Source organism: Capsicum annuum, chromosome 3, assembly GCF_002878395.1.
Source record: "Capsicum annuum cultivar UCD-10X-F1 chromosome 3, UCD10Xv1.1, whole genome shotgun sequence".
NCBI lineage: Eukaryota > Viridiplantae > Streptophyta > Magnoliopsida > Solanales > Solanaceae > Capsicum > Capsicum annuum.
Genome location: NC_061113.1, coordinates 185,781,098 through 185,789,487, shown reverse-complemented (window position 1 = coordinate 185,789,487; position 8,390 = coordinate 185,781,098). Strand labels below are relative to the sequence as shown.

The 8,390-nt window shown below is 32.9% G+C and overlaps 1 pseudogene; it reads left to right on the top strand.

The window, feature by feature from the left end:
* The first annotated feature begins 1,663 nt into the window (after positions 1–1,663).
* On the top strand, positions 1,664–6,992 carry LOC107865142 (annotated as a pseudogene).
* The last annotated feature ends 1,398 nt before the right edge of the window (positions 6,993–8,390 follow it).

Below are 8,390 nucleotides of genomic sequence, written 5' to 3'. Positions count from 1 at the left end.
TACCAAGATGGTTGTTGGTCACAAAAGGAAAATTTACAGTCAAATCTAACTAGGACTAATAAAGACAAAAGGAGCAACCAAACAATATCTACAATAGAATATGGGTGAAGGGTTTACCTTTCAAAATGTCATTCCTTGTGTGGAGAGAATAGAATTTAGTGATCCCAGTGGATGACAGCGTGAGAAGATGGGGATATAAGGGGACTTCTAGGTATTAGTATTGTGAATATCCTAGTCAGGAGACTATGTCTCATGTTTTCTTAAAAGTCTTTACTGCTAACAAGACTTGGTCTTATTTTGCTACTTGTGCAGGAACAATCATACAAGATCTTCCTTAATAGAGGTTATAATGAGGTGAAAGGCATTGTTCCATATTATAATGCTCTACCTACCATTATGATATGGGAGATATGGAGAAGAATAAATCACAGTAAGCACGAAGGAAAGCTTACAACATATCAAAGAAATATTTTGAATGTTACTAGGGACATGCTATTGTTACTAAAGGTAAAAAAACAAATGAGGAATTTCCCAAACAGTTGGTAAGGTATTTTGAAGGAGTTGGAGACATACACACCTTTTCTAAAGGTGGTAAAGATTCTATAGGAATTTCCCCAAAGTGATTGGGTCAAGTACAACTCTGATGGAGCTTCGTAGGGTAATATTAGACCTAGTTCTTATATTTTTTGTATAAGGGATGAGAAAGGTGATATTTGTTTATGTAGAATGTAGTCAGATTGAGGATACGACTAGCATACATGCAGAATTAACAGCTCCGCTACAAGCAAGCAAACACTTCAACAAAGCAAATTATAGGAAAGCAATCTTTCAAATGGATACTGGTGATATACAAATTCATGTAAAAAGAATAGGCATGTACATGGAGTATTGCAGATAACGTGGAGGAAATAGAGTCTCTGATAGCAGAAAAGGCACACAATTTTTTAGCACATATTAAGAGAAAGAAATAAACTAGTGGATTTCTTAGCTAGAAAAGCAATTGATAAAAGGAACTACAGTTATTGAATATTTAATAGTCTTGAAATCATGGGAAGAAGGTTAATTCATAGTGGCAAGATGCAATGTCTATACTTAAGAGTATCACCAAGAAAGGGGTAATGGGGCTGGGAAGGCTAAGCATAGTATTCTTCACAAATTATAATTAAAAAAACCTGCATCAAAAGTGTAAAATTCTATCTAGCCTATATACTTCAGCTAACAAAAGGACTCGGCAAAATGGGAGGACCTTTGGTCAGATCAAGCTTTTAAAACCTGAAGCTTGAACTTCCAACAATTGGGCAGTGGATTGAAACTACCCATGCACTTCATTCTAGCTCCACCTGCACATTGAAGAGGATGAGTATGGAACACAAAGTAGTCAGGTACAATATCATAACTTACCAGATCAAAGAGCAAGTTAACAGGAGACCAGATTCTATATTATGTTGCAGTGAACATAGACCATCCACCAGAAAGCTCAGCTAGGAAAGAAGAGGATTCAGTCAAAGCAACAAAAAAGTAAAAGAGAAGGCAAAAAAGGAAGAAAAGTTACTCTTACAAGCTGAAAAAGCAAGAAATGGTAAAAATCGACCACGAAGATTGATAATTCAAAGGAGAAGGGCGATGAACTTGGTGTTGATATGTGGCAGCAACATTGTCTCAGATGGGAGGGTTAGGAATAAAAAGTGAAGTATGTTTCTGAAACTCTACAAAGGGTATATGTAGAGGGGTTTTGAACTCGGGTCACCGAGTTGGGCCACCATAAATTTTTATGTTATTTTTTTGTATGCGACCAAATAAAGGTTTTGGGTCCATTGTTTTGTATTCTTTTCTATTAATCAATAAAACCCACAAATTTTGCCAAAAAAAGTATGGTCGTGAGTGACCTTGATAATATATGATGGTCGGGTAATTATATGAGCTTGATATTATTGAGATTGCATGCATGGGTAGAGTACTTGAAATTTCAGAAAGCGGAAAATTTTGGCAAAATTTTTGAAAACTTTGAGAGTTAGCCAAATTTTGCTGCCCTTAAGAGGGAAGTAAATGTAAAATAAGTCTAAGGTTCTCTTTTAGATGTATTTAAGTAGAGTGGAACGAAGATTTAAAGTTTGTGGGTTCCCCATGTTAGATAAAAATAAAAATAAATAGTAACTAAGGGGATTTGAACCCACAACCAAGCGATCAATAAAACTTTTATGAGTCCATCTACTCCACTATACGAACAGTACACTTTCTTTATGGGTTCCCAACTTATAATTCTTATATATTTACTAGATTTCTCTAAATAAATATATGATCTGCACGAATGTTATTGAGTTTCTAGGAATTCCGCCCAGGCCCCTAGATCCGTCCTTGAATGTAAGACTTAGATTCGATATTCTAGAACAAATATTCTATTAGTTTGGGGGAGGGAGAGGAATGTAAAATCTCATTCATTTTTGGGCTTATAATTTTGATAACTACGGGCCTAATAATTAATCTTTGTGTCCAAGGTGTACAAAGACTCGTAAGATTTAAATCTAGTGTCTTTAGAATATATCAATCTTAAGAAACTTAGATTTGTTAGTCCATCAGAACTATTCACTTTTTTTTTAACTTTATTTAGAAATCAACGAAAATTGTATTTGAAATTTTAAAAACATCTTGAACACTATTTTCACTTTCACTATATTTCTCTTTTTAAGTTTTACCCTAATTTTTTTTGTATAAAGATTACCTATTTAATTTATATATATATATATATATATATATATATATATATATATATATATATATATATATATATATATCAAGGAAAGCTATATTCAAACAACCAAATGTTATTTACAAAAATTAAATCAAACGCAACTTTATCTTCAAAAATTTGAGATAAAGAGAAAAATATTTTTAGAAAGTTATATGAGATCTAATTTATGATATTATGTTCCTATTTACGTTAAGTATATTACTCCTTTCGAGCGGATTTAATTGTATGTTTTAGATAAATCGGTTTTGTTTGATTTTATTAGTTTTTAAAAACTTGAGGTATAAATCATATTTAAAAAATATTTCATTCAAATTAAATATTATTTCTAGAATATAATACTACTCAAACATAATTCTCAACTTTAAATTTTCAAATAAAAATACTTTAGTAGACGTTTGATCATAAAAAAAATAGTTTATTTAAAATTTTCAAATTTGAAGTTGAAGTTGTGTTTCATCATGATTTTTGCAAGTAATATTTAAAATTCAAATTTATTTTTAAAAAATATAAAATATAATTTAAATAAAATTATTTTACAAAAAAAAATAAATAAATAAAAGTTTCTTTAAAATAAGAAGGAAAATAAAAAATAAAAAGATAAAACCAAATAAAATGACAACACCTCTTGTTTTTCAAATTCCAAATTCCAAGTTCCAAGTTCCAAGGTATATTTGATATTCATGGTAAAACGGGTCCTTAATTTTTTTGTGGACAAATGTCAGTTAATGGTACAAACTACAGGAAATTGCATGTCATAGACCCAAATATGGGTGGCTTTAGATATTTGATCCTAAATAAGAATGTCTTTGAAGAATAGACTTCCTTACTTTTTAATATACTGAAAGTACCATTTTGCCCCTATAATGAGTCTCTTCATTCCTTAAGAATTCCATAATCCATCCAAATTTCAAAACGAAAAAAAATTTAATCACAAAAAATCCTGGATAGTGGATGAGCATTCAGAGCAGCGGCGAAAGTCGTTGGAGTCACCGTCACAAACAACGGATTCTGTTCTGTTACAGTGGAGCAGCAAATTTATGCACGTAACTCCATCCATTTGGTGTCCGTTTTCGCTATATCATTATCATCAAAAGATGTGAAGTCCAACATTATCACGGCGGTTAATAGCGGATGCGATGGAGGATTATCTGATGTGTCGCCGGTGCAAAAAGTAGTGGTTGAGTTTAATGACTGGGAGATGGCTGGTGGAGATGAGTAAATAATGGTTAGTGTTGGTGAACCATTACCGAGAGTTGTGTTTGGTGGTGCTCCATCTCTTCAGGAGCTACTGAAGCTACTACTCATCTCAAACACGCTCTCGAAAAGTACATGATTTACTATGCTATTTTAATTTACAGTAGTTTATGTATAGTTTTTGTAGATAATATCTACATTTTATGTATGCAATAGTGAATTAATTAAATTCAATTTAGGTTAGAAAATTAGTTAGATTGTTTCTCGTTAAACAAAATGTGATAAGTGAACGGAGGGAGTAGCATTATATCTAACTTCTGCAATTTAGTTTGTTAGTGCAACTTATACATCAAATATGATAATTTTATATTTGAAATAGTGAATTAATATAATTCAGTTTAGTTTTGAAGATTGGTTAAATTAATTCTCGTGAAATGAAACGTGACAAGTAAAATAGAGTGGAGGGAGTAGTATTTGTTGTTATTGTTGATTTTGAAGTATTGCTTTTGGTGTGTTTGTATTTTATAATCATAGAAATTGAAGTCTTTTGTAAAACTTAATGGTGTTTGAGAGATTACTTAGTTGATTGATTCGATCGACTAATAAAGTTACAATTTTTAATGAACACACCTCTCAATTGTTTGCTCAATCAATTTTTGTTCAGTAGAGTAAAATGGGACATCTTGCAGCAAACTTACAATGTTCAATTTAGTTTCAAAGATCAGTTAAATTTACTCTAGTAAAACGGAACTTACTAAGTAAAAGTGAAGAGTGATCACTCAGTTGATTGATTTGATTGACGAATAAAGTTGCAATTTTAATGAACATGCTTTCTCAATTGCCTCCTTAAGAAAAATTTTGCTAATTAGGATAATAAGGGATGTGTTATACTTGCAAACTTGCAATGCTCGATTTAATGTTTCGTCATTTTAATGTAACTTGGATTAGCCCAATATGAACTGAACTTTTGAAAAGGATCTACCTTTTAAAACTCAGAGCAAATAAGCACCGTAGGAGTTCATATATATTAATCACAAGGAGTTGAGGATTTTTGTTGTTAAGGGCTATTGTATAAATTTAAAAAATGGGTATTTTTAACTTATTTTGTCATAAAATATCATTCTCATTAGTATCATAGTTGGGTGACATTGTCAGAGTCCAAATATGTTTTTTATATGATAGTGTCAGTGAAGATAAAAACTTAAGTTTTGGACTTGCAATAGATGAAGGAGATAATGAAAATGTTTTTGTCTATTTGGTTGTTGTTCTGTTCTTAATATTGGAATGTTTAGTCTTTTCGTAATACTTTTATCAACACTTAACCTTTAGCCCCCAGAAGGCTTACTCTGGGATTCGAAAGGCTATTGGACGTTGGTTACAATATGTACTTCTCAATGTTACTCTGTGTATAGATGTTTATCTGTTCTAATAGGTGATATGAACGACTACTCACATAGTGTCAATTCTAAACTCTTCTTAAATTTACAAGATATATTTGTCCGGATCTGCTAATGAAGATGGTGGATCTTGTGTATCCGGCTCGACATCACCCTTCCCCAAAGGTTGTGTTGTCAGCGAGACTATAGTCACAAAGTTTGTGCCGAAACATGCTATGCAGGCATTTAGGTTTCTAAATGAAACTCCTGCTACTCAGGTTTTCTTCTTTATCATTTATGTTTACATGTTCTCTTGGTTTTCATATTCTATCTAGTGTTGTGTGTTCATATATTTGAAATTGCATATAGCAATTTTTTCTTTTAATCCTTTAGTATAAACCCTTACTATGGGTGAGGAACGGATATGAATATGTTCAATTTGAACAAGTGAGAAGATCCAGTTAACAAAAACTGAACTAAATATTGTAGTTGCAGAATTTGAACAAGTGAGAAGATCCAGTTAACAAAAACTGAACTAAATATTGTAGTTGCAGCATAAAAAGTAGAACTACTATATAATAAGCTGTCCCCTAATCCACTTGTGGCAGCTCCTCAAACAAGGACTATTTTTTTTTGGAATTGCGAGTGACTGTGAGAATTTAGAACTCTTCTTCCTTGTGAGTTTGTAGTGTGGTTTGCCTCATTTGATTTTTCTTTGGGTACCGCTTTCTCGATGTTGACATCTATAGAAGAGATATATCTGAGTTAAGTCCAATACTGATCTATAACATAGTTAGATTTCTTAAGAAGCAGCAACATTTCAATGTCAAGATAACTCTTTGTGGTGTCAAGTGTATAGTCCACTGTTATATCCAATTCTATTGTTTGGCGGATGGATGGTGTCATTAGATTTCTTCATTAACATTTTAGCTTGAGGCATGAGCATGAAGTAGCTTAGATGGATTCGGCGTTGTAGATCTAAAATTCCTCTGAAGTAATTTTTTATCCATTTTCTTGGATTTAATGATGTTGCATCCTAATGGACACTCCTAATAACTTGATGAGCTCTTAGGAGTGTGGTCTTAGTAGTGTCTGGGGGTTACGAGTGTGCCAGGTTTGCTAATGTTGATTCCATTTTCCCCCTCCCAGAGAGTTGTTGCTTCAATTGCTTGTGACCCAAGTATGTGAAATGCGGTAATGCAAAATCTAGCCCTTCAAGAATTCCTCGACTCACAGAAAACCAGTGAGAAATCTATGTCCTTGATTCTACTCAAATATTTCATAATGGTCAAGCTACTTACTACAATACCATTTTTGCAAGTGCATTATTCCCAGACTCGGATCACAAGATAGATGAATCCATTGTTGATGTTGATTCCTTTTCTCAGTCATCCCGAAGGAATGCGTCTTCCAAATCTGAGGCAGAAGAATCTAAATCTGAACTCTTTTATAGAATTTTTGCAGAATGTTACACGAACAGTAACACAAACTATGGTTGATATAATAAACAACTTGTAAGATTTCTTTAACAATCTCTTTGGAGGCAACAAGATTTTCTTTATGCTGATGGAAGTGCTAAATTAGGCGCTATGGAGACGACATTGGGAGCATATTTCATGTTCTTGGCAGTCATGGTTAAGATGGTGATTGTCTCAAAATGTGGTCAATCATGATGTCTTCATAGTTATTTCTATTTGAATTCGTTGAAATTACATGACCAAGTGTTACAGTTTCTTCTAGGATAGGCATTGAGGGTTTTATCGAGGGTTTTTGGCTGTGCAGGGCTGCTAATGACTTATTGAAGAGTCTTGTAAATAAAATAAAGTCATTATAGACAATGCATATGTCTTAGTTTTTTGGTTTTTTCCTCTAAATGACAACAAAGTTAGATTTTTTACAGACATTATATACTTTGGGTACTTGTTACAGACCCAAAATCCTCTTATTTGTCAACTCTCTTCTTCATTGGCATCATGCTAATAAATTTATCCTTTAAGTAAATTAGTTTTTATGGCAGCGATGCCAGCTGTAATCTCCATATTTTTGAAAATTTTCATCGTGATGTTAATTCTCTTCTCCTTGGATTGAAGAACATCACGTGTGTGTATGTTGTGCGTGCGCTAGGGTGTACAAGTAATTCATCTTCCCAAAAATTTATACTGCCAACACTGTGCTTCTACAACAGTTCAGTTGTTCCATGAAAAGGTATACTTTGTTCCTCTATGCTATATGTTTGAACTTTTCCATGGAAGATGTTTCAGTACTGTTGATGTCACATAAGCTAAACTTAGGGAGAAGAGAACAAATATCAAATGCTTTATTTCCTTTGAATCTGTTGTATTCTATTGAATCGTTGCATTCAAAGGTGTGTTGTATTACAAGATAGGAAGCTAAGTTACAGAGATCAAATTATACAAGTATTTTATGGCACGTATTGTACAAGCAATGACACTTATGTATATGAATCAGATTTCATAGTATCATCTTATGCCTCCAACAACGTCGAATCCATATGTAAAGCATATTTCATTATATCGCGTTCAGTTTTCTTTCTGATGTCAACATGCTTTTGAACCACTTAGCAGAGGACTTAGGAGTCCTTGTTAGATTATTCGTGAAGTCTACATGGTATACTCCAAACCTTATAGTATAACCTGAGTTCCATTCCCAGTTATCAAGTAGTGAACAGATAAAGTAACCTTTGATATTGCAGTTGTGTTCCTTGTATTCGTTTGATTCTTTTTGTTAAATTTGATGCCAGAACAGAATAACAAAGAACCTTGAAACATTAGTAATGAAAAGTGCGTGCTAAATTGAAGTTTGAGTGACCTTATGGCAGCAAAGATATTTGAGAGATAGTCTCTGTGGTAAGCTATTCTCCTGTAATCTTGTAAAGCATCGTTTAACGCTATATGGGATTTTTTAGGTTCATCCATACCTACAATCAAGAAATTCAAGCATGGATTTTCATCAATTATGTTTAGTTTTTTCTATTGCAGGATGACATTTCTTACAATTTTTAGTAATCATCACCAACGGTGTCATGACCCGAACTAGGGCCTGGCTGTGAA